The sequence below is a fragment of the Dasypus novemcinctus genome, chromosome 20, assembly GCF_030445035.2.
Source record: "Dasypus novemcinctus isolate mDasNov1 chromosome 20, mDasNov1.1.hap2, whole genome shotgun sequence".
Classification (NCBI taxonomy): Eukaryota; Metazoa; Chordata; class Mammalia; order Cingulata; family Dasypodidae; genus Dasypus; species Dasypus novemcinctus.
This window is the reverse complement of record NC_080692.1, coordinates 8,124,891-8,152,805: the sequence shown is the minus strand read 5'-3', so window position 1 is coordinate 8,152,805 and position 27,915 is coordinate 8,124,891. Positions and strand designations below refer to the sequence as shown.

The 27,915-nt window shown below is 43.0% G+C and overlaps 1 pseudogene; it reads right to left on the bottom strand.

Moving 5' to 3' along the window:
* Positions 1-7,814: 7,814 nt before the first annotated feature.
* LOC101419284 (asparagine synthetase domain-containing protein 1-like) lies at positions 7,815-9,807 on the bottom strand (annotated as a pseudogene).
* Positions 9,808-27,915: the final 18,108 nt, after the last annotated feature.

Below are 27,915 nucleotides of genomic sequence, written 5' to 3'. Positions count from 1 at the left end.
TTTCTATTTTTTAATAACAGCTATTCTCACAGGATGGGAAGTGGCATCTCATTGTGGCTTTTTGTTTGTTTGTTTTAAGATTATTTCTCCCCCCCACCCCTTGTTTGCACTCACTGTCTACTCTCTGTGTCTGTTCATTGTGTGCTCTGTGTCTGCTCATCTTCTTTTTAGGAGGCACCGGAAACTGAACCCAGAATCTCCCATGTGGGAGGGAGTTGCCCAATCACTTGAGTCACCTCCACTCCCTGCTTGTTGTCTTTCATTGTGTTTCCTCGTTGTGTCATCTTGTTGCGTCAGCTTGCTGTGTTGCTCATCTTCTTTAGGAGGCACTGGGAACTGAACCCAGGTTCTCCTATGTGATAGGTGGGCACCTAACTGCTTGAGCCACATCTGCTTCCCCATTGTGGTTTGGATATGCATTTCCCCAAGGAGTAATGATGTTGAGCATTTTTCATGTGCTTATTGGCCATTCGAATATCTTCTTTGGAGAAATGTCTATGTGAGTCTTTTACCCATTTTTTGTATGTGTGTGATAGGGCTTTTTTTTTTTTAATTGTCTTTTTTAAAAGATACATAGATCACAAAAAAATGTTACATTAAAAAATATAAGAGGTTCCCATATACCTCACCCCCCACCCCCCCATCCCCACCCCTCCCACATCAACAACCTCTTTCATCATTATGCACATTCATTGCATTTGATGAATACATTTTGGAGCACTGCTGCTCCGCATGGATTATAGTTTACATTGTAGTTTACACTCTCCCCCAGTCCACTCAGGGGGTTATGACAAAATATATAATGTCAAGCATCTGTCCCTGCAATATCATTTAGGACAACACCAAGTCCCAAAAAGGCCCTCATATCACATCCCTTCTTCCCTCTCCCTGTCCTCAGCAACTACCATGGCCACTGTCTCCACATCAATGATATAATTTCTTCCATTGCTAGAGTCACAATAGTTCTATAGTAGAACACTGGTAAGTCCACTCTAATCCGTATTTTATTCCTCCATCCTGTGGACCCTGGGATGATGATGTCTACTCCACCTCTAAATCGAGAGGGGGCTTAGATCCCACATGGCTGATAGATGTGAACCTCCTGCTTGCAGTTGTAGGCACTCTCAGTTCCCTGGTGTGGTGGTTGACCATCTTCACATCCCTGTTAGCTGACCTGGGTAAGTCCAATGAACCGGAGAATAGGAGTTGCAACTTTGCTGAGGCTCAGGGACCTGCTGGCACATGGCCAGTCAGAGATTCAAGTCTTCTGAGTATACACCAACCTCAGCACCAACCACAGGTTCAGTAAAAGTGACAGAAGAGGCATGTGTGAAAAGGTCACATCTGAGTCCAACTCCATCACACTCAGGAGCACAAATTCCGAAGTAGGGTCCACTGACAAGGCACTGAACTCCAGAGCCATCTGCCATGACTGTAAAACCTGTGTGTCTCTGTAGCCCTCAGGAACACTAGTACCTGGGGTTGTATCTACTTTGGCTGTCTCTGGGATCCTGCTGAGACATGTGTAAGCATGACCCCTCTGATGACCTCCCAACTCATTTTGAAGTCTCTTAGCCTTGTAAACTCATGTGTCTTTACCATTTCCCCCTTTTATTCAAGGTCTTTTTCTAGTGGCATCACCAGCTGGTGATTGGTAGTAATCCCTTGGCACCAGGGAGGCTCATCCCTGGGAGTCATGTCCCACGAAGAGGGGAAGGTAATGCATTTACATGCTGAATTTGGCTTTGAGAGTGTTTTGCCCATTTTTTCAATTGAGTTGCTTGTCTTGTTGAGTTGTAGGAGTTCTCTAACTATGGATATTAAACCCTTCTCAGGTATATGATTTCCAAATATTTTCTCCCATTCTATTCTATAGGTTGTCTTTTCACTTTCTTGATAATGCCCTTAGATGCATAATTTTTTAAGTCTAATTTATCTTTTTAAAATTTTGATGTTCATTGATTTTTTTGTCTTTATTTTTTTAATATTACATTTAAAAATATGAGGTCCCCATATACCCCCCACCCCCCTCACCCCACTCCTCCCCCCATAACAACAACCTCCTCCATCATCATGAGACATTCATTGCATTTGGTGAGTACATCTCTGAGCACCACTACACCTCATGGTCAATGGTCCACATCATAAGCCCACACTGTCCCACATTCCACCCAGTGGGCCACGGGGGGACATACAATGTCCAGTAACTGTTCCTGCAGCACCACCCAGGACAACTCCAAGTCCCAAAAATGCCCCCACATCTCATCTCTTCCTCCCACTCCCTACCCCCAGCAGCCACCATGGCCACTTTCTCCACACCAATGCCACATTTTCTTCGATTACTAATCACAATAGTTCATGAATAGAATATCAGTAAGTCCACTCTAATTCATACTCTATTCCTCCATCCTGTGGACCTTAGAATGGTTGTGTCCACTCCACATCTCTATCAAGAGAGGGCTTAGATTCCAGATGGATGCTGGATGCAATTCTCCTGCTTTCAGTTGCAGGCACTCTTGGCTCCCTGGTGTGGTGGTTGACCTTCTTCACCTCCATGTTAGCTGAGTGGGGTAAGTCCAATAAACCAGAGTGTAGGAGTTGCAAGTCTGTTGAGGCTCAGGGCCTCGCTATCACATGGTCAGTCCAGAGATTCAGGTTCCCTGGGTATATATTAAACCCCAGCACCTACTACAGTTCCAGTAAAAGTAAAAGGAGAGACTTGTGGACAAAGATCACATCTAAGTCCAGCTCCAGTTCATTGATTTTTGTCAAACTCTTGTACTCAACTATGGTGTTACAACTGGAGTTGTATCCCAAACAGCTCATTCATTCCACAATAAATTTATTGTCATTAAATATGATATGTGATCTGCTGGTAAAACTATTTCTTACGTTCATACAATTTACATTTATTAAACTGATACTCCTTTCAGCCCTAGCATTATGTGTTTCTTTGCTGTCAGACAACAGTTTTCAAATATGGGGAAAATATGTCCTCACTTTGTTTTTCACAATGTCATTGCTACAAACACAACACACATTTACATTTAATCTGCATTAGAGACAGTCAATGACACAACAAATCAGGCCCTGAGTTATAGCATTTGTCAGTTTTGTGATCTAAATACTCCCACTGTGGCCAGTTTCCAGCTACAACCTGACATTGCTGAACTGAGAGCTGGGAAGAGAAGTGCAGCAGCACACCAATCTAGCATTCTCACCATACAGATATAGTAGATGTGAAAAAAAAAAAAACTCTAGAGCACAGGAAAGAGTTGTATAATTAGGAAGTGGTGAATTTTGTATATTTATTACTTTTGGTTTTTTTCCTTTGTCTTTTAGGAGGTACCAGGAATTGAACCAGTGACCTCATACATGGAAGCAGGCACTCAAACCACTGAGCTACACCTGCTCCACTATTACCTTAGTTTTTTTAAGATTTATTTTTATTTATTTCCTTCTCCCCCCCCCAACCCTTGTCTGTTCTCTGTGTCCATTTGCTGCGTGTTCTTGTTTTTGTCCGCTTCTGTTGTTGTCAGCAGCACAGGAATCTGTGTTTCTTTTTGTTGCGTCATCTTGTTGTGTCAGCTCTCCGTGTGTGCGGCACCATTCCTGGGCAGGCTGCACTTTCTTTTGCACTGGGCGGCTCTCCTTACGGGGCACACTCCTTGCAGGTGGGGCTCCCCTACGCGGGGACATCCCTGTGTGACACGGCACTCCTTGCGCACATCAGCACTGCACGTGGGCCAGCTCCACACGGGTCAAGGAGGCCCAGGTTTGAACCGCGGACCTCCCATGTTGTAGGCGGACGCCCAATCCACTGGGCCAAGTCTGCTTCCCTTAATATAATGTATTTTTTAAGCTCATGTAAACTTAATTTAAAAATGATGGCTGTGTTTGACAACTGGCTCGTAAATTTCCCGAAAAATGAAACCATCAGTCTAACGGTATAAGCTGGCTCTTGCATCCCCTAAGGGCTGGTCAGAGGAGGGAGGCAGGCTCAGCTGAGGGAAGGAGCCCGCTGGCGTTCTTCTGGAAGGAAGAGGAAGCAGGCCGGGCGGGCCCAGGGGCAGCAGTCACGAGCCAGGGAAGCCTGGACCCACCAGGGGGTCGCATGGGGGTGGGGGAGGGGGGAGCACGCCAGCCCAGCTTGCGGGGTGGGGGGCAGCTGTGGCTTATTACGCTGCCTGCCTGGGGTCCCCTTTTATTTTCAAAAGTTGGATTAAGAAGGGAAGGCTCCAGAATGAGAGGCAGGAGCCAAGGAAGGGTTTCCTGATTGGAGGAGCCCAGCCCAGAGGGCCTGCTGGACCCACTGGCCCTCTGCAGGAGAACAGGCGACCCCCACATTCCCTCTGGGTCAGTCAAGATTAGGATTCACTGTTGGCCTCACAAGGATGGCAAGGGGAGGAGGAGGAGGAGGGGAAAGGAAAAGCACACGAAATCCAAGTGTTTGGAAGAAGAGACGCTTGGGACAGTGGCCAAGGGGTCAAAACTGGCCCCAGGGCCCTCCTGGGCAGCAGCACCTCCCGGCTGGGGGGCCCCTCTGGAGCTGGCGTGGGGGGTCCTTCCACAAGCCCATCGAGCCCATCACTTTCCCAACACCTCTCCCCCAAGTCCTCCCATCCCGTCACTTCCTCCCGTGGGGACAGAGAGCAGCCTCCCCTCTGCGGAGGGGCCAGCAGGCAGCTCCGCGCCGGCTGTCGCACCTGCCCCCCCGGCTGCCGCCGTCCTGGAGGCCTCGTGAAGAGAAAGGAGCCGGAAGCCAGGGTGAGAGAACAACAGGAGGGGCTGAGCAGGAAGGCCAAGGGGCCGCGGAGGAGAGCGGAGAGGACCCAGCCGGCGGCGCACGGGCCCGGGAGGTCAAGCTCTGCCGGCCGCCCGCTGCCAGCCCGGGAGGAAACCAGCCTTTCAGCCAGCGCCTTCATCTGGACTCGTGTCCTCTGACACCACGCGCCGGTATATCCCCATCGTTGACCCCAGCCCCTGTGGGTATTTGTCGTAGCAGCCTGACAAACCAGGACCACATCAACTAGGTACTGACCGTAATGGAGGCCCCAGAGCGTCACCTCCACCTCGCTCTGCAGCTCAGGCGCTCACAGCTCTGTCTGGCTCAGGGCAGGGGTCCACGGACCCCCACACAGTGGGGAGGCGCGGGTGATGGGGTGTGGGGAGAGCAGGCTGGGTGGGAGACGTGAAAAGTGCAGGCACCACGGACTTGAGGAAAAAGATGTTCCCTGGAGCCCTGAGGGAAGCATCTTGGTGGCGGGGCCTTGCACGAAGCAGCCACTGTCACCTCTGATTCTGTGTGTGGAGATGCGGGCCACACTTCACGGCTTGGTAGCCAGGACAACCGCCTTCTCTCATCATCCTCGGGCAGTTTCCTCTCAAGAGAACCTCAGCTCGACTGACAGAAGCAGCTTGCCACACTCCCCAGAGGCACTGACCAGAAGTCACCAGCGCTCGGGGAAGGAGGTGCTGGGAACGGCTTTCTCTTTTGTTTTCCTATGAACGCTCCATACAGTTTTCTTCTTGTGACCCCAAGAAGATGAAGCTTGACGTTTGCTGAGCTCCTATGGCGTGGTGTTTCATGCACACAGAGAATTTCAAAACCATCGCACTTGAAGAACCTGTCTGAGCTCTGAGTTCTATCAGTGGGATCTCAACTTACCTGTTGGAACAAAGGCACCCAAGTCAGAGTTTAGATAGGATAGAAGTCTGTCTGCTTGTCGTGGAGAAGTTCAAATGGTCAGACAGAGCTAGAGTGGCAGCTCCACCATCATCAGAGAACCAGGACTCCTTATCTATTTGTTCTGTTGTCTTCAATGTGTGCTTCCACCGCATGGTCCAGGATGGCTGTTCTGGCTCCTGCCATCACGTATATATTTCAGCCAGGGGGAAGCTGGGTGGGGAGAGGCAAGGGCACATCACTTCCCTCTGAGGTCGTGACCCAAAATTTGTACACACCTCACTTTCTTTCACATTCCATTAGGCAGAACTGTGCTGCATGGTCACAGATAGCTAAAACTGAATCTAAGGACCTAGTGACTCTAATACTATGTAAAAGGGAAAGAATGTATATGGGGCACTGCCTAGGAAATTCTGCCACAGGAGTAGCTCATTTTAGTTGCTCAGAATTAGCAGGAATGCCTTTTTCTCAGCTCTGAACTGGAGCCAGCTGTCTGCCCAGAGGCGCCTGCTGGGGCCGAGCTAGGCTGGACGGCTCCGGCCCAGCTCTCAGGAATCTGGGCTGACGTCCCTCCTCTCGCCGGTCTGGTTCATGTCTGCTGTGTCATCAGGGAGATGCATGTGGAGACATGCACCTTCATCTTGGCCAGGGAGGGTGGCTTCCTGGGAGCAGAGTGTCCCTGGCCAAGGGTGCGCAGCTCACCCAGCAGCCTTCGAGGTGCCCGAGAGGCAGGGCCCAGGCAGCCGGCTGCGGGCGGGAGCTGAGGCGACCCTGCTGGGAGGTGAGAGGCGACAGTCACCGCACCCACTCGTGGGTCAGCCTGGGTGGAGGCGCTCGAGCACTGCTGGGCCCTCATCAGCCGGCACTGCCCTCGGGCTGCTTCCTTCCTCCTGCGCCATTTGACCTCAGACCCAGGGGCCTCAGGGCAGCTGAGACAGAGAAGACGAGGGGACCCCAGGACAGCACATTGCGCCCGAGTCCCCCAGTGGGCAGCAGGTCCCAGCATGGCACTAACCCTCCCGGGCCTGTGCACATGGGCGCATTGCCAGATGTTTCTGGATGGATCTCGAAGACATCACGGTAAGTGAAATAAGCCCAACACCCAAGGACAATGATTGTATATATGATTTCAGGGATATAAGATCATTAGAATTAGGAAATTTGGAGAGTTGGAAACTAGAACAGGTTACTGGGGTCGGGTTTGGGGTGGGGACAGGGGAGTGACTGCTTAATCAGTACAGAGTTTCCTTTTGGGGTGATGGGAGACTTTCGGTAATGGATGGTGGGGACGCCACACAGCATCATGAAGGTGACACCACTGAACTGTCACTTAAAATGGAAAGTGTGGTGCCGTAATTATTTATTTATATGTGTTTTACAAGCGCTCCCTCTTCCTCCACCCCCTTCCACAGTAACCTCTATCTGCTCTCTCTCCATGAATTTGCTATTTCTAGCCATTTCTTGAACTAATATACAATTTCTGTCCTTATATGTCTTGCTTATGTCACTGAGCATGTTCTCAAGGCTCTTCCACATTGCAACATGTCTCATAACTTCCTTTTTTCTTATGGCTGAGTATGTGTAGGAAGCACATTTTGCTATCACTTCTCTTTATTTGTTGATGAACACTTGGGCTGCCTCCTGCCTTGGCTATAAATACTGGTTTATAGAGACCAGTGTTTCTAGCCAAGAATCTATTTGCAACCCTATTTTCACTCTCTTTGGTTCTATACCTAGAAGTGGGAGTGCCAAGTCATATGGAAATTCTATATTCAACTTTTCGAGGAGCTGCCATATTGTTTTCCACAGTGACTGTGGCTACCCCATTTTACCTTCCCACCAACAAGGCACTAGAGCTCCAGTTCCTCCACATTTTCTCAGACACTTTTTATTTTCTGGTTGTTATTGTTTTTTTTTATAGTTATTCGTATGGGTGTGAAGTGATATTTCATTGTGGTTTAGATTTGTGTTTCCCTCATGGCTAATGATGCTGAAAACATTTTCATGAGCTTTTTGGCCATTTGTATATCTTCTTTGGAGAAATGTCTATTCAAGTCCTTTCCACAGGAAAGTATTTCAAACAGCAAAGTATTTTAATTTTTTTATAACTACCATTCAGTAAATGTTGTCACTTTGTGAAGTAGTGCCTTTTAATCCCCCTTTCAATAGAAAGGTTCTCTAAGGAATTGACTTGTGGCTGCCACATTTATCAGACACCTTCTCATTATGCTTTTCCATTTTTGCAATTCTGTATCCAAACTGCATAGTCTGTTTTGACAGAAGAGTAGAAGCTGTAAGACCAAATTCCAGAGCTGCAAGTCTGCACCGCTTTCACAGGATAAAGTCAAGTCTGCCTTTTCCCAAAGTGGTAGGGAATTTAGAAAAGAGGCAACATTTTCATCCAGGAGAGGAAATCTTGCTTCTTTTCCATGATCACCAAGAACTCCATCATCGTGACCAAGATTTCTAGAAGAAATTCGACCTACGTCCATTTTCATTTCCTTGTTCAACCCTTGAAGTCCTTGTGTCTGAAAGCAGACACGATGACATGAACAGCTTGCCAGTTGCTCACATGCACCGATTCCAGGAAGAACTACCTTCTAACTGCTCTGATACGTTGTCACTTCATCCTTGGTCCCTAAACAACCAGTTCCTGTAGAAGCAAACCAGATGGTACCGCCAATGCTATCATCCAAAACCACAGCCAAGGGCTGAACTAACTGGCATATTTGAGTTCTTAATTTTTGCAGTTCTTCCAAAGAAACATTAAATTCAGCACAATTCCACATTCGAGGGGGGTTCGTAGATTGTGGCTCTTTCAGACCTGCTCTTCTAGTGATTCGATCTGGGGCACTGAACTGTTTCTCAGGACTAACACCATCTGCAGCAGCGCGAGTTTTAGAGAATTCTTTGGAAGGTATTTCACAATCATTTTTCTCCTTTTATTTTAAAACCAGTTGGCAAATGTTTTTCTTTGGTTATGACAGTCACATTAAGAGGATCAACTGGTTCATCTAAACAGCCATAGAATTGAGGCCCCAGAAAACAGAATCGCAACATTTGCTCTCCCATCACGAGTTCTCAAAACCTCGGTTGGCATCAAGCTTCCATCCTTGGTAGACGCAAGGCATGACTCCCAACCACCGTCCTCAGGACGTGGAGGAATTGCTGAACAACCTCCTTCACGAGTCTGTCAGTCAGAGAGGCCTGAGGTGTCTCTCTTGTTGGTGGGATGCTGGAAATATTAGAGCAACGAGTCTCCAGTGGAGCTGTGTCAACATCATATTTAAAGGAACAACAGGTTCCTTGAGATATAGATTGGCTTCACTTGCTACCACAGGAACAAACGTTGGCATGTCTGTTGAAGTATGAGTCAGGCTATTAACATATCCTTCGATACTATTCTCCCTAGAAATGTATTTCCATGGATACAATTTTAAAATCACACATCTGGAAATGACAGAAGACTTGAGATCAGTTCTCAATCCCAGATGCTGGAACTTCTGGCCACTGATTGGCCACTCCAGATGTCCAGTGCCCACTGAAGAGTGGCAGACTGTCATCCACATTATTAAAATGCCAAAGCTACGGCTACCAAAAAAATCCCTACCCAACCATAAATAATGACTGGATGTTTGATATTATATAAAAGACCAAGGACCTTGGACTTTTGAGAAGAGTGACAAGATACCAGTTTCATTCTTACAAGAGGAAAGATAATGGAACATAATTTGAGTATCTTTCTCTTTAGCGTCACTAAAGACTTCTCCATTTCACAGGAGCACATGGCCTCTTCCATCTTCCTCAGGCTGGGCAGTCAAAGCACCTCTTAAGTGAAGGATGTGACCAGAAAATAAACACTGGGAGTTAAGATCAGACTTTAACAATCGTTTACAATTGTTAGAGCCCCATTGTTTAAGAATATATAGTAAATCCTCTTTCAAAACCTTTGCTGAAATGCTCAACACAAAGGCTTACAGAACAACAAATGCCACACATTGTTATGTGAAATTAAGTTGACTATTTCTTGATTTTGCTCTTCTCTGAGTTCTCTATTTCTTGGGATTCTTTTTTCAGTTCCTAAAAAAAGTTACCTCTTTTTCGGCAGGACTGGAGAGTGAACCCAGGAATATGTTGCTGTTCCACTGCTGCCTGTACGCTTTCCTGTTCTTCCTCAGTTAGAAAGTGCATCCACAGCAACTTTCTGTTCTTTAAACCTGCTGTGAGCTCTCCTCGTGCGGGGCTGAGTTGCCGGACTCCAGCTCTGTCCTCTGTACACGCCCCTGACCTGGCATCTCCTCCGAGAGCAGGAGCCTCAGTGTGAAGAGCTCAGCAGGTGCCCCAACAGCCCCCAGCTGACCCGCATGGGCACGTGCACACTCCCTGCTCCTCCACGTTCCCCCCCTCCACGTTTTTTTTTTTAAGATTTATTTATTTAATCCCCCCCCCCCCGTTGTCTGTTCTCTGTGTCCATTTGCTGCGTCTTGTTTCTTTGTCCGCTTCTGTTGTCGTCAGGGGCACGGGAAGTGTGTGCGGCGCCATTCCTGGGCAGGCTGCACTTTCTTTCATGCTGGGCAGCTCTCCTTACGGGGCGCACTCCTTGTGCGTGGGGCTCCCCTACGCGGGGGACACCCTGTGTGGCAGGGCACTTCCTGCACGCATCAGCACTGCGCATGGGCCAGCTCCACACGGGTCAAGGAGGCCCAGGGTTTGAACCGCGGACCTCCCATGTGGTAGTCCAACGCCCTAACCACTGGGTCAAGTCTGTTTTCCAGCCTTTCCACATTTTTTAATTGGGTTGTTTGTTTTTTTGTTGAGTTGTAGGAATTCTTTTACACATTTGGAACATTAAACTCTTATCCAATATATGATTTGAAATGATTTTCTTCTATTTTGCAGGTTATCTTTTCACTTTCTAGGTAAGTTTATTTAATGCACAAAAGTTTTTAATTTTTTTTCTCTCCCCTCCCTCCATTGTCTGCTCTCTCTGTCCATTTGCTGTGTGTTCTTCTGTGTTTGCTTGTATTCTCATTAGGTGGCTCTGGGAACCCATCCTGGGACCTTCTGGAGAGGGAGAGAGGCAATTACTCTCTTGCACACCTCAGCTCCCCGGTGTGCTGCATCTCTTATTGTCTCTCCTCTGTGTCTCTTTTGGTTGCGTCATCTTGCTGCACCAGCTCTCCGCGTGGGCCAGCACACCTGCATGGGGCAGTACTCCACAGGTCAGCATTAGACACGGGCCAGCACTCTGCATGGGCCAGCTTGCCACATGGGCCAACTTGCCTTTGCCAGGATGCCCTGGGTATCGAACCCTGGACCTCCTATATGGTAGATGGGAGCCCAATTGCTTGAGCCACATCCACTCCCCTTAATTTTGTTGAAATCAAATTTATCTTTTGTTACTTTTGCTTTAGTGTCATATCTAAGAAACTATTGCTGAATCCCAGGTCATAAAGATTTGTCCCTATGTTGTCTTCTAGGAGTTCTATAGTTTTAGTTCTTATATTAAGCCTTTGATCTATATTATTTTTTATATAATAGGGGTCTATTTTCATTTTTCTGCATGTCAATATTGAGTTTTCCTAACACCATTTGTTGAAAAGACTAGGACTTGGCACCCTTGTCAAAAGTCAAGTGGGACTTTCAGGAAGATGGCGGGCTAGAAACACATGGAACTCTCTTATTTCCCAAAAAAAATAGCTAGAGGACAGGCAGAGGACAGCCTGGAGAAAACTCTTCTAGGGATTAGGACACAAGGGGAAGGCTGGACACTGTTAGGAGAGAGGGGGGCAAAGGAAAAGAATTGTGATGGCAAAGTGGCAAGTTAAAATTAGCAGCTCCAAATACCAGCATCTTCCCCGGTATTATAGACACTTTGGAATTCTCAGGCTGGCAGTTACAGACAAAGAGGACTCCAGGGATCCATGTCTCCAGGAAAGGGGAGAGAGAGGGACAAAGCCTAACACTGACTCAGATTTTGACCCACACAATTGGTCTGCTGAGTCTTGCAAGCCCCTCCTGCTGGGAGAGGCCACAGCCATTGTTTGCCTTGGGAGCCAGCATGGGGTTAAAGAGATCTGACTCTCTCAGAGTATATATCCCTCTCTATTGACCAGGACTGGTCGTTGAGCAAGTACAGGGGAGTGGAATTATTTCCCACCCAGGAAAAGGGAGGAGGCTGCCAGCAAAGCTTGGAGAACTGCCTCTGAGAAAGTTTGAAATATGAGGCTCTCAGCCTCCAGGCAGGATCCTCCATCACGTTGATCTGGTCCATGTTGCAGCAAACACCCTCCAACCAGGCACTGAACTGAGAAGGCTGTCGAAGAGCACCATCTGCTAGCAGACCAAAGAAGTACACGTGAGGAAGTAAAAGGAAGTAAGAGAGGCTTTTCTTCTGGCCTTCACAGCCTCTCTCCTCGAGGCCCTAGGAAGTGGGTCTGCAACTCATTTCTGGGTCCAAGGCCCATATTTGAGCAACTAACAGGGATAATCCTAAAGACTAGAATAGGTTGAACCAATAATCAAAGAACAGCAGTAACACCCAGCCTCTCACCACCAAAACCCTATGAATGAGAGAGAAATTGGGCATCTGAGTAAATTCACCTAGACATCAGCAAAAAGTACAAGCTGAACTAAGAAAATGGAATAAATGGCCCAAGATAAGGAATGAATCAAAGCCCTAGAAGAGACACAGGATTTGAGACCACTAATCAATGAGATATATACAAATTTCCAAAATCAAATTAATGAGTTGAAAGACAATTTAGCTAAAGAGAATAAGGAGGGGAGCAGGTGTGCCTCAAACAGTTGAGCACCCACCTGTCACATGGGAGGTCCTGGGTTCCATTCCCAGTGCCTACTAAAGAAGACAAAAAAAACAACAAGCAGGCAATAAGCAGACATTGAGCAAAAACAACAAACAGACAATGAGCAAAAACAAGGAGCAATGAGCAAAAAAATCTCAACAACAATGAGCAAACAAGAAGCAGACAATGAGCAAAAACAAATTGAGCAAGGAGCAGATGTGGCTCAATCAGTTGAGTGCCCACCTCCCACATGGTAGGCCCTGGCTTCTATTCCCAGTGCCTTCTAAAGAAGAAACAACAACAACAGCAGCAACAACAAAAACAAAGAGCAGACAACAGGCAACAAACAAGCTCATATGAGCAAAAACAATGAACAAAAAGATGAAGATGCCATCTCAGGGAGGGGAAACACACTAGATGTGGAGCAGGTATAGTTCAGTAGTGCACGAGATCCTGGGTTCAATCCCCAGTACCTCCAAAAAAAGCAAAACAAAACAAAAAAAACCTTAGAGCACATTAGAGGTATACAACAGCAGGTTCAAAATGATAAAAGAAAGAATAAGTGATATAGAAGACTGAAAAGCTGAAATTAAAGGGAGAAAACAATGGAAAAAAGTAAACAGGGGCTCAGGGAGTTGAACAACAACACAGAACACAACACACTTGTCATGGAAGTTCCTGAAAAATAAAAGAAGGAAAAAGAGGCAGAAAGAGTATTTGATATAATAGCTAGAATTTCCCAACTCTCATGAAAAAAAAAAATGAACTTACATGTCCAAGCAGCACAGCATACTACAATCAGAATAAATGTGAACAGACCTACATCAAGACAGATACTACTCAGAATGTCAAACATCAAAGATAATGAGAAAATTCTGAGAGCAGCAAGGGAGAAGCAAGCCATCACATACAAGGGACACCCAGTAAGACTTAATGCAGATTTCTCATCAGAAATCATGGAGGTGAGAATACAGTGGTATGATACAATTAGGTTACTGAAAGAGAAAAACTGCCAGCCAAGAATTCTTTATCCAGCAAAATTTTTCTTCAAATATGAAGGTGAGTTTAATATATTCACAAACAAACAGAAACTAAAAGATTTGTAAAGAAGAATCCCTCTTTGCAGGAAATATAAAGGAAGGCTTATGGTCTAAAAGAAAAAGATAGAAGACAGAGGCTTGGAGGAAAGTATAATAAATAATAGCAGAAAGGGTAACCAAAAGAGTAGTGTATTAGTCAGCGAAAGCAGTGCTGATGCAAAATACCAGAAATTGGTTGATTTTTATAAAGAGCATTTATTTGGGGTAGGAGCTTACAGATACAGGCCATAAGCATAAGTTTATTCCCTCACCAAAGTCTATTTCCACGTGTTGGAGCAAGATGGCTGCCAACATCTGCGAGGGTTCACGCTTCCTGGGTTCTTCTCTTTCAGGGTCTTGGTTCTTCCTGGGCTCAGTATTCCTTTCTTATTGGGGCTTGCTTCTGTTTCCGCTGTGAGCCTACTTCCAGGGGCTCCAGCTTAAGGTTTCAGCATCAAACTCCAACATCAAAACCCCCAACTCTGTCCTTTGCCATGTCTTTTATCTTTTATTTTAACACCCTAATGATGTGGCCCAATCAAAGCCCTAATAATAACTTAATCATGCCCAGGTATAGACCAAATTACAAACATAATCCAATATCTATTTTTGGAATTCATAACCATATCAAACTGGTACAAGTAGAAAGACAAAAATAAGATATGACATATGAAGAACAAAGAATAAAATGGTGGAAGTTAATAATGTGTTTACAGTAATATCATTGAATGTGAATGGATTAAATTATCCAATCAAAAGATATAGGCTGGGGAAAAGGGATATGGCTCAAGCAGTTGGGCTCCTGTTTACCATATAGGAGGTCCAGGGTTCAATGCCCAGGACCTCCGGGTGAGGGCAAGCTGGCCCATGTGGTTAGCTGGACCACATGGAGTGCCAGCCCATACAGGAGTGCCGGCCAAAGTGGAGAGTTGGCACAGCAAGATGATGCAACAAGAGACACAGGAGAGACAATAAGAGATGTAGTAGAACAGGGAGCTGAGGTGGCTCTAGAGAATGATCACGTCTCTCTCACTCCAGAAGGTCCCAGGATTGGTTCCTGGAGTCACCTAATGAGAGTACAAGCAGACACAGAAGAACACACAGTGAATGGACACAGGAGCAGACAACAGGGGGGTGGGACGGAAAGAAATAAATGAATCTTTAAAAAAAAAAAGATACAGGCTGGGAAGCAGATGTGGCTCAAGCAAGCGGGCTCCCATCTACCATTTGGGAGGCCCCAGGTTCAATTCCTGGGGCCTCTTGGTGAAAGTAAGTTGGCTGGCACTGCCACAGAGAGCTGAGAGCAGACAGTGAGTGCAAACACCAAGGGTGGGAGGTGGGAATAAAGAAAGAAAGTAAAATAATTTTTTTTTAAAAAGAGAGAATCTGACTTTAAAAAAAAAGATATATAAGCCATCCATATGCTGACTACAAGACACTTATCTTATACCCAAGGATACAAACAGACGAAAGTGAAAGGTTGGAAGAAGATACTCCATACAAATAGTAACCAAAAAAAAGGAAGTGTTGTTATACTAATATCAGACAAAACAGACTTTAAATGCAAAAAAGTTATAAGATATACAGAAGGCCATAATATCTTAACAAAAGGGACAATCCACCAGGAGGAAATATCATAGATATCTATGTAAATAACCAGGGTGCCCAAAATACATGAGGCAAGCACTAGCAAAACTGAAGGGAGAAATAGTCATCTCTACAATAATCGTAGGGACTTCAACATACCACTCACATCATTAGATAGAACAACTAGACAGAAGATCAACAAGGAAAAAGAGAACTTGAACAATATGATAAATAAGCTAGACCTAACAGAAATATACAGAACATTGCATCTAAACTCAGCAGATTTGGTTTGAATCAAGGGCTCGTGGATCTTTCTCCAGCATAGAACACATGTTAGGTAACAATGCAAGTCTCAATAAATATTAAAAGATTGAAATTATACAAAGTACCTTCTCAGATCATAATGGAATGAAACTGGAAATCAATAATAGACAGGAAAAAAAACTTTCAAATTGTGGAGGCTGAACAACACACTCAATCAGTGGGTCAAAAAAGAAATTGCAAGTGAAATTAGTAAACATTTTGATATGAATGAAAATGAGAACACAACTTACAAAAACTTATGGGATACAGTGAAGGCTGTCATGACCAAGTGGGATTTATTCCTGACCTGCAAGTGTGGTTCAACATAAGAAAATCAATTAACATAATATACCACATTAACAAATTGAAGAGAAAAAAAACCACATTATTATCTCAATTGATGCAGAAAAGGCTTTCAACAAAATCCAGCATCCTTTCTTGATTAAAAAAAAAAACACTCCAAAAAGATAGGAATAGAAGAAATATTCATCAACTTGACAAAAGGCATATATGAAAACACCACACCCAATATCATACTCAAATGGGAACAAGACAAGGATGCCCACTGTCACCATAGTTATTCAATATTGTACTAGAAGTTCTAGCTAGAGCAATTAGAGAAGAAAAAAATAAAATAAAAGGCATCCACATATGAAAAGAAGTATAACACTCACTATTTGCAGATGACATGATCCTATATTTAGAAAATTCTGAAATGTCTACAAAAAGCTACTTGAGCTAATAAATGAGTTCAGCAAAGTAGCAGAATATAAAAGCAACACCCAAAAAATCAGTAATGTTTTTGTACAGTAGTATTGAACAACCTGGGGAGGAAAGCAGGGGGAAAATCCATTTACAATAGCAACAAGAAGACTCAAATACATAGGAATCAATTTAACCAAAGAAGTGCAGGACCTATATGCAGAAAACTACAAAACAGTGCTAAAAGAAATCAATGAAGACCTACATAAATGGAAAAACATTCCATGTTCATGGATTGAAAGACTAAACACAGTGAAGATGTCAATCCTACCCAAACTGGTTTATAGATGCAATGCAATACCAACCAAAATTCCAACAACCTACTTTACAGAAGTAGAAAAGGCAATTACCATAGTCATTTGGAAGGGAAAGTGCACCCAAATAACCAAAAGCTCTATAAAGAAGAGCAACGTAGGAGGAATTTTACTGCCTGAACTAGAAACATTTTACAAAGCTATATCCAAAACAGCATGGTATTGGCATAAGATAGGCATATCAATCAGTGGAATAGAATTGAGAACCCAGAAATAAACCTTCACCTCTGTGGTCAATTGGTTTTTGACAAACATACCAAGTCAATGTTGACAGCACAAAACGTTTGTCTCTTCATCAAATGGTGCCTGGAGAACTGGATATCCATAATCAAAAGAATGAAAGAGGACCCGTATCTCACTCTTATACATGAATCAGCTCAAAATGGATCAAAGACCTAAATATAAAAGCCAGGACCATAAAACTATTTGAAGAAAATATAGGGAAACATCTTCAAGACCTTGTGGTAGGTAGTGGTTTCTTGGACCTAACATCCAAAGCACGTGCAACAGAAGGAAAAAATAGATAAACAGGACCTCCTCAAAATTAAACACTTTTGCACCTCAAAGGACTTTGTCAAAAGGGTGAAAAGGCAGCCGACTCAATGGGAGAAAATATTTGGAAATCACATGTCCAATAAGGGTTTATGTACGTATAAAGACATGCTACAACTCAGTGATAAAAGGATTTATATATATATATATGAAGAGATATTACAACTCAATGATAAAAAGACAAACAACCTGATTTAAAAATGGGCAAAAGACTTGAATAGATATTTGTAGCAGTTTGAAATGGTTATGAATTCCAAAAATAAATATTGGATTATGTTTGTAATCTGGTCTGTACCTGGGCATGATTAAGTTATGATTAGGGCTTTGATTGGGCTACATTATTAGGGCGTTGAGTTCCCACCCCTTGGTGGGTGGGGACTCAGAGATAAAAGGCATGGCAAAAGACAGAGTGAAGGGTTTTTGATGTTCGAGTCTGATGCTGAAGTCTTAAGCTGGAGCCCCAGGAAGTAAGCACACAGAGGAAAGAGAAGCAATTCCCAGGGAGAGAGGACCTGAGCCAGGAAAAGAACACAAAGGAATAGAGATGGCTCCTTAGACAGAGGTAGAAACCCCAGGGAGAGAGACAGAGCCATTCTCCTGATAATCTACAGCTGACTTTGTGGAGAGAGGCAAAGTCTAGAGAGGCTCATAGTCTATAGCTGACCTCGCAGAGAAAAGAGAGGAGCTGAGCCCAGAGGAACCCAGGAAGCCCAAACCCTCACAGACGTTGGCAGTCATCTTGCTCCAACACATGGAAATAGACTTTGGTGAGGGAAGTAACTTATGCTTTATAGCCTGGTATCTGTAAGCTCCTGTCCCAAATAAATACTTTATAAAAACCTACTGATTACTAGTATTTTGCATCAGCACCCCTTTGGCTAACTAATACAACATTTGTCCAAAGAAGAAATACAAATGGAAAAAAATGAAAAAATGAAAAAAATGTTCAACATCACTAGCAATTAGGGAAGTGCAAATCAAAACTACAATGAGGGAAACAGATGTGGCTCAACCAATTGGGCTCCCATCTACCATATAGGAGGTCCAGGGTTCGATGCCCAGGGCCTCCTGGTGAGGGCAAGCTGACCCATGCAGCAAGCTGGCCCACGTGGAGTGCCAGCCCATGCAGAAATGCCGCCCCGTGCAGGAGTGCCGGCCAACACGGAGAGCTGGCATGGAAAGATGATGCAACAAGAGACATAATAAACATAAAATAAGGAGATGTGGCAGAACAGGGAGCTGGGGTGGCACAAGACAGTAATCGCCTCTCTCCCACTCCAGAAGGTTCTAGGATCAGTTCCTGGAGCTGCCTAATGAGAATACAAGCAGACACAGAAGAACGCACAGAGAATGGACACAGAGAGGAGACGAGGGGAATGGGGGGCGGGAGGGAGGGAAATAAAATAAATCTTAAAACCAATGAGATATCATATCATACATATTAGACTGCTATTAAAAAGTCAGAAAACTGTAAATCTTGGAAAGGATGTGGAGAGATAGGAACACTTATCCACTGTTGTTGGGAATCAAGAATGGTACAGCCGCTGTGGAGGACTGTTGGGCGGGTCCTCTAGAAGTTGAGTATAGATTTGCCGTGTGAACCGGCGATACAACTACTGTCCATGTACCCAGAAGAACTGAGAGCTGTGACACGAACAGACATCTGCACACCGATGTTCATAGCAGTGTTATTCATGATTTCCAAATGATGGAAACTGTCGAGGTATCTATCAACCAATGAATGGATAAACAAACTGGTGTATTCACACAAAAGAATACTATACAGCTGTAAGAAAAAATAAAGTCCTAAAGCATATGACAATATATGGATGAACCTGGAGGACATTATGTTGAGTGAAGCAAGCCAGACACAAAAGGACAAATACTATATGATTGCACTGCTATAAAGTAAATGTGTTGTATAATCTTATAGAATTAATAACTTGAATATGGGTAACCAGAAAATACAATGAGGTTAGAATATGGAAATCTGAGGGTTAACTTGTGCAGAGTTAGTAAAAAAAGGATGTGTATTAATCTTTGAAAATAAATAGAAAAGGTGAAAACCCAATATAATGTTTGTATCCAGCAGTATTATTATGTGGGTATGAAAGTGGTTTAAAGGGAAAGTCTAAGGTCATGTATATTACTAAAAGGAAAGCTAAAAAATGCAACATGGAATTGTACAGCATAGTAAAATCACATGTGAAATATGAATAAGGATAAAATTGAATATATCAGGCCATTTTTCTTTGAAGCTGACCAAATGTCTATAAATACAAGACATCAATATCAGACCATAAGAAAACATTATGCAAAATGAAAGAAACCAGACACAAAGTCCAACATATTGTATCATTCCATTTATATAAAATATAAATATAAATCAATTTATAAAGATGAAATTAGATTAGTGGTTATGTACGGCTGAGTGGGGACTAAGAGATGTGGAGTTTTTTGTTTTGTAGTAATGAAATTGTTCTAAAACTTTTTGTTGTAATTAATGCACAACATTTTGATTATACTAAAAGCCATTGATTATACATTTTGGACAGATCATATGGTATATGAATATATCTCAATAAAACTGCTTGATAAATAAATAATTGTCCAAGAATAGCCAGAAATAGTAGCTATGTATATAGAGAGATTGAAAGATGAAGAATTTTCTTGTTTGTCTGTTTTTTGTTTATTTTTTTTTTTTAAAGTCAATTGACCATATAGGTGTATGTCTTTTTCTGGATTCTCAATTCTGTTTCACTGTTCTATTTGTGTATCTTTCTGCTAGTTCCACATTGTTTTCTTTTTTTTTTTAAGATTTATTTTTATTTACTTCTCTCCCCTTCACCCCCCCCATGTTGTCTGCTCTCTTTGTCCATTCATTGTGTGTTCTTCTGTGCCCACTTCTATTCTTGTCAGTGGCACCAGAATCTGTGTCTCATTTTGTTGTATCATCTTGCTGCATCAGCTCTCCGTGTGTGCGGCTGTTGTATCATCTTGCTGCATCAGCTCTCCGTGTGTGCGGCGCCATGCCTGGGCAGGCTGCACTTTCTTTCGTGCTGGGCGGCTCTCCTTATGGGTGCACTCCTTGCGTGTGGGGCTCCCCTACGCAGGGGACATCCCCGCATGGCTTGGCACTCCTTGCGCGCATCAGCACTGCGCGTGGGCCAGCTCCACATGGGTCAGGAGGCCCTGGGTTTGAACCGTGGACCTCCCATGTGGTAGGCAGACTCTCTGTCAGGTGAGCCAAGTCTGCTTCCCCACATTATTTTCTTTTTTTTTTTTTTAAAGATTTATTTATTTATTTCTCTCCCCTTCCCCCCCCCCCCCCCACCCTGGTTGTCTGTTCTCTGTCTATTTGCTGCGTCTTCTTTGTCCGCTTTTGTTGTCAGCGGCACGGGAATCTGTGTTTCTTTTTTGTTGTTGTGTCATCTTTGCTGCGTCAACTCTCTGTGTGTTCGGGGCCATTCCTGGGCAGGCTGCGCTTTCTTCGTGCTGGGCAGCTCTCCGGGCGCACTCCTTGTGCATGGGGCTCCCCTACATGGAGGACACCCCTGCGTGGCAGGGCACTCCTTGAGCAGCGGCGCTGCGCATGGGCCAGCTCCACACCGGTCAAGGAGGCCCGGGGTTTGACCCGCGGACCTCCCATGTGGTAGACGGACGCCCTAAGCACTGGGCCAAGTCCGTTTCCCTGGTTTATAATCTTCTTATATGCCATTAGACTCAGTTAGCTAGTATTTTGTCGAGGACTTTTGAATCATATTCATAAGGGAAATTGGCCTGTCATTTTTTTTCTTGTGATTATCTTTACCAGGCTTTGGTATCAGAGTAATGCTGGCCTCATAGAATTAATTAGGAAGTACTCCCTACTCTTGAGTTCTTTGGAAGAATTTGAGAGGGACTGATATTTTTATTTAAATGTTTGGCAGAAATCACCAAGTGAAGCCATCTGGACCTGAATTTTACTTTGGTGAAAGTTGTTGATTTTTTATTCAATCCCTAAACTTGTTATAGATTTGTGGATGTTTCCTATTCGATCTTGAGTCAATTTGGGTAATTGATGAATTTCGAGGATATTTTCATTTCCTCTATCTACTTTGTTTTTTAACATTACAATTATATAAATATATTTATAAATATTTATACTATTATATACTTATACATAAGCACTTACACAGACTTAGAAAAAGGTAAGAACATTAACTCATAAGGACTCACTGAAGAATGAACAGAATTTTCCATAATTTCCTAGAGGAGATACATAACTCATTCTCTGGTCTGTTGGCTTACAATTGCTTATAAAATTCTCTTATAATTCTTTTTATTTCTGTAAGGTCAGTAGTAATATCCACTTTCCTTCCTGATTTTAGTTACTTGCATCTTTTCTCTTTTTTTCTTTGTCAGTCTAGCTAAGGATTTGTCAATATTATCGATATTTTTCAAAGAACCAACTTTTTGTTTTTTCTCTCAATTGTTTTTTTAGTTTCCATTTCATTTATTTCCACTCTAATCTTTTTTTTTCAGTTTTTTAAAATTTATTTATCTATTTTTTATTACATTCATTCCACTTTAATCTTAATTATTGCATTTCTTTTGCTAACTTTTGGTTTACTTTGCACTTGTTTTTCTAATTACTTAAGATGTAAAGTTAATCTATTAATTTGAGATATTTTTTCTTTTTTAATACAGGAATTCATAGTTACAAATTTCCCTCTGAGCACTGCCTTCATGGCATCCCATAAGTTTTGGTATGTTGTGTCTTTATTTTCATTTGTCTCTTAGTATTTTCTAATTTCCCTTGTAATTTCTTCCTTAATCTATTGGTTGTTTAAGAGTGTACTGTTTCATTTCCTCATATTAGTAAAATTTTCAGTTTTCCTTCAGTTTTCAGTTACTGATTTCTAGCTTTATTCCATTAAGGTCAGAAAGGTTACTTTTTAGGATTTTAATATTTTTAAATTTATTTAGACTTCTTTTGTGTCCTAACGTATGGTCTGTCCTAGAGAATTATCCATGTGCACATGGAAAAAAAAAAGTTTATCCTGCCATTGTTCAGTGATATGTTATATATATGTTGGTTATATCTGGTTGGTTTATAGTGTTGTTCAAGTCCTCTGTTTTTTTATTGATCCTCTGTTTAGATATTCTATCAGTGTTGGCAGTGGTGTAGTAAAACCTCCAACTATTATTGTAAAACTGTCTATTTCTCCCTTCAATTCTGTCAATGTCTGCTTCATATATTTTGGCACTTTGCTATTAGGTGCATATATGCTTATAATTGTCAAATGTTCTTGTTGAATTGACTCTTTTAGAAGTATTTAATGCCTTTGTTTGTCCTTTATAACATTTTTTTACTTAAAGTCTATTTTGTCTGATATATACTCTTTTTTAAAAATATTTATTATTATTATTTTTAAATTACATTAAAAAAAAATATGAGGTCCCATTCAACCCCACCGCCCCCACCCCCCACTCCCCCCACAGCAACACTCTCTCCCATCATCGTGATACATCCATTGCACCTGGTAAGTTCATCTCTGAGCATCACTGCACCCCATAGTCAATGGTCCACATCATAGCCCAGACTCTCACGTTCCATCCAGTGGGCCCTGGGGGGATCTACAGTGTCCCGTAATTGTCCGTGAAGCACTATCCAGGACAACTCCACGTCCCGAAAACGCCTCCACATCTCATCTCTTCCTCCCGTTCCCCACACCCAGCAGCCCCCATGGCTACCGTTCCCACACCCATTCCACATTTTCTCTGTGGACATTGGATTGGTTGTGTCCATTGCACACCTATGTCAAGTGAGGGCTTAGATTCCACATGGGTACTGGATGCACTCTTCCCGCTTCTAGTTGTAGACACTCTAGGCTCCATGTTGTGGTGGTTGACCTTCTTCAACTCCATGTTAGCTGAGTGGAGTAAGTCCAATAAGTCAAAGTGTAGGAGCTGAAGTCTGTTGAGGCTCTGGGCCTGGGTGTCATATTATCAGTCCAGAGATTCAAATCCCCTACATATATCTTAAACTCAGCACTAACTACAATTCCAATAAAGTAGCATGCAAGTCTTGTGAAAAGAGATCCCCTCTGAGTCCATTTCCATCACGCAGAAACACCAGCTCCAAAGAAGGGCCATCTGCCATGGCAGTGAACCCCTTCTGCCATGACCATAGAACCCGTGGTTCTCTTTATCCCTCAAAAGAACCAATACCTGGGGTTGTATCCACCCTATCTGTCTCTTAGACTCTGTTCAGTTGTACATAGGGGTATTCTTTCTGACAACCTCCAGACTCTTTTTTAGAGACTCACAGCCTTATAATCTCATTTCTCCTTTCCATTTCCCCCTTACATTAGGTCAAACTGCTTCCCAAAGTCATGTTATTATATGTAGATAGATATATTCTGCTGTTCCGCATTGAATCTTTAATTCAAGGTCATTTTCTAGTTGCTTCTTCAGCTGGTATGTGGTAGTGATCCCTCGGTGCCAGGGAGGCTCATCCCTGGGTGTCGTGTCCCACGCTGGGGGGAATGCATCACATCTACACGCTGAGTTTGGCTGTGAGAGTGGCCACATTTGAGTAACATGAAGGCTGTCAGGAGGAAACCCCCAGGCACAATGCTACTCTAGGCCTTGTTCTTATTGCAGGTGCATAGGCTCAAAAGTGTAGCCATTAGTATCAAGAGCCCACTGTTGGGCCCTCCTTCCTTCCTGGTTCTTGCCGTTGCACCTGGAGGATTGCCACTGCTCTCCCAGGGCCCACAACAGTGACCCCCGGCCAGGAGCCCAGTACCCCCCCAGCTATTGTTTTTAATTGTTTCCACTATGAGTATATATAGACATTACCATATACCCTGGGCATATGCCCTGTATAACTCCCTGTCAACCATATATATCCTGTCAATAACATCCCATATCAGTATTCCTCCGCTGCCATTGTTGAACCACGCTGTGATCCAAAACTTCCCGTAAAGTGAATCCCAACATAATGTCAGCTTCAGAAGAGTCTTAGATCACCAAAATTCATCTATACAATATACAGTATTTCCCCAGATCCACCATAAAACCTTTTCCCTTCCACAGCAATAATCTTTTAACTTATTCATATCATATTTCCTGAAACTGATGTACAGATTCCAAAACTATAGTTTTCAAACAAGGTAACATTTGTGTGATATATACTCTTTTGATTATTATTTGGATAAAATATTTTTTCCTTCCTTTCATTTTCAAGCTATTTGTAAACTCCATATTAGGTTAGGTTGTGTTTCTTTATCCATCCTGCCAATCTCTGCCTTTTAATTGGAAAATTTATTCCATTTACATTTAAATTACTTATAAGGCAAGATTTACTTCTGTCATTTGCAAATTGTTTTTGTTAGTCTTATACTTTTTTGTCCCTTCTTTCCTCTGTTATTGCCTTCTTTTTTGTTTAGATGATCTTTTATAATGAACCACTTTGAATCATAATCCTTTCCTTTTTTATAGATTTTGTAGATATTTTTATGGTTATCATGGGGATTTTATTTAGTATCCAAAATCTATTACAATTTAGTATGTGTTGATTGCAACTTGACTTCAATAACCTATACATACATGATACCTATATTCCTCCAATCCTCCTTTTTTATGTTGTTTTATCACAAATTACATCTTATGCATTGTGTGCTCAGTATCAAAGATTTATCCTTGTTTCTTATGCATTGTTTTTTTCATCAAGAAGTAAAAGACAGTACTACAAATGAAAAATAAAATAATACTATCATTCATATTTGTCCATATTGTTATTTACACCAGAGATCTTTATTTCTTCATCCAGCATTAGGATATTGTCTAGTTCCTTTCCTTTCAACATGGAAGCCTCCCTTTAGCATTTCCTATAAGATAGGTCTAATGATAATGACCTCCCTCAGTTTTTATTGGTCCTAAAATGTCTTAATTTCTTCCTCATTTATAAAGAGCTTCTTTGCCAGGCATATTGTTCTTGGGTAAAATTTTTTTCTCTCAGCACTTTAAATATGTCATCTCACTGCCTTCTGGCCTTCATGGTTTCTACTGCTAAATCACATGTTAATCTTATTAAGGATCCCTTATATGTGACATCCCACTTCCCTCTTGCTGTTTTTAAGATTCTTTCTTTGTCCTTGGCATTGGACAATTTGATCATAATATGTAAGAATGTTGAGTTCATCCTGCTTGGCATTTGTTGAGCATCTGAGATTTGTATATTCATATCTTCATCAGATTTGGGAATAATATTTTCAATCAGACTCAGCCAGATCAGATTTCAATCAGTCTTCATCAAATTTGAAAAAGTGTATTGTGTCGTTAAGTCCTGGTAGATGCAGGTGTGAGACCAGGAGCAGCTGCTGCAGACGGGGCTGAACCAAGAGTCTGTCCTGTACCTTCAGGGCTCCACCAGCACGGGAAATGCACACACACACAGAAGGAGAAAAAACAAAACACTAACTCTTTACAACCAGGTGGGTGCTGGTAGAAGGCTGGAAGCACTGCTGCCCAGAGAGCCACACACTGGTCCCTCATGGATACCCCCAGACCAACCTAAACCCACAACCTCACCTTTTAGAGGAGGAAGTTTCCTCTGCCAACTTGGGCCCAATGACTGCTCCCAGGTCCTGGCCATTTTGCTGCTGCTGCAGAGTTATAAGATTTCACTTACAAAAGCTGAACTCTTGGGAGGATTTTGGGAAGATGGTAGAGTAGGAAGCTCCAGAAACCAGTCCCTCCCCCAGAACAACTATTGACTGGCAGGAGCTTTCTGAATCAGCACCTTTAAACTCCGGAGTCCAGAATGACACTGTGCAGCATCCAGGGAAGAGCAAGTAAATACCACTGAATCTGTGGTAGCAGCTACCATCTCCCATTCCCCAGTCTTGCTGCAGGCAGTAGAATCTGGTGCGACCTGCTGGTGCCAGGGTGGGATACAAACACCTAGTTTCCCAGGATCTGGGCGGGGGTGTGGGGGGGTGGTCCAGTTGCTGATCACTGATTTTGATCATCTAACTCAGATGGCTGGATGCTATCTCTGAGAGCAGTCATTGTTCCAACCTGCCTTGGGCAAAAGCAGCAGAGGAGTCTTAAAAACTGTACTACCATTGCAGGGGCTGCAGTAACCTGGGAAGTGCCAAATTGATAAAACACACTTTCAAAAGCCTTAGGAGAAGTTCCTGGCGCCCTTGCTGGCCCATCCCTCACCGCCTCCCCAGTGTGGCATGGCGTCAGCCTGCCCTTCCATTGTGAGGCCCTGACTTTGTTCTGGCTGGGAAATTCCTGCCTGGCTTTCCCCCCCACAAACCCCACCCCACCCTATATTTTGTCCTCCAGATAAAGCAGCTTGGAATAGCTAAAGCAGTGTAAGAAACAATTAAGTCAGACAGTCTGGGGCAAAGGATCACTTCTTTTAAGTCCTATAATAGAGTACCCAGGAGAAGGAGAAACTATTTCATAGGAAGGGAGGTGTAGCAGTTTGATATAGTTATGAATTCCAAAAATAGACAACTGGTTTGTACTTGGGCATTATTAAGTTATGACTAAGGCTTTGATTGGGCCACATCAGTAAGGTGTTGAATCCCCAGTCCTTAGTGGCTGAGGACTCAAAATGCATGGCAAAGGACAGAGTTGGAGCTTTTTGAAGCTGGAGGTTTTTGATGTTGGAGTTTGATGCTGAAGTCAAGCTTGAGCCCTGGGAAGTAAGCACATAGAGGAAAGAGAAGCAAAAGCCCTGGGAAGAGAAGAACCCTGATCCCAGAGAGAAGCAAAACCCGGGAAGAGAGAAATCATGAACCCAGAGAGAAGCAAGATCCAGGAAGAGAGGAACCCAGGAAGCCTGAACCCTCACAGATGTCAGCAGCCATCTTGCTCCAACACGTGAAAATAGACTTTGGTGAGGAAAGTAACTTATGCTTTATGGCCTGGTATCTGTAAGCTCCTACCCCAAAAAGATACCCTTTATAAAAACCAACCAGTTTCTGGTATTTTGCATCAGCACCCCACTGGCTGACTAATACAGCTCCTATCCCAAATAAATACCCTTTATAAAAGTCAACAGACTTTTGGTATTTTATATCAGTACCCCTTTGGCTGACTAATACGGGGTGGGTACTGAAATTCCTGCAAATAGGGGAATTCTTAAGGCCATTAGCAAGCACAAACCCAGGACAAGACCAGGCTCAAAAGAGACAAGGAGGTTCCTGCAGTTTGCATTTGTCTCAGAAAAAGAAAGCTGTATCAGATAATATAGACTTAAAGTCAAAACTGTTACAAGAGCAAAGAGGGTCACTATATATTGATCATGAGGTCAATTCAAGAAGAAGACATATTATAAATATATATCCATCTAATGGCAGAGTCCCAAAATACATGAAGCAAATATGAATGATCCAATGGGAGAAAGAGACAGTTCTACATTAATAGTAGGAAAAGTCAATACATCGCTTTCAATAATGAATAGAACATAAAGTGATGAAAGAAAAAATTGACCATCAAGAATTTTATATCTGATGAGACTGTCTTTCCAAAATGAGGGGAAGATTAAGACACTCCCAGATAAGTGAAAGCTGACAGAATTTGTCATTAGACCTTCCCTAGAGGAAATGATAAAGGGAGTTCTTCAGACACTGGACAGTGGTTCAAAGCAGCATACAGAATAAAAACCTCTGGTAAAGGTAACCAATTGGGTAGTTATAAAGGCCAGTGCTACTGTATTTTATTTTTGGGTATGTAACTCTACTCCTTACTTCCTACAGCTGCTAAAACATAAATGATAAAAACTATGATAAATCTATGGTTTTGAACATAAAATATAC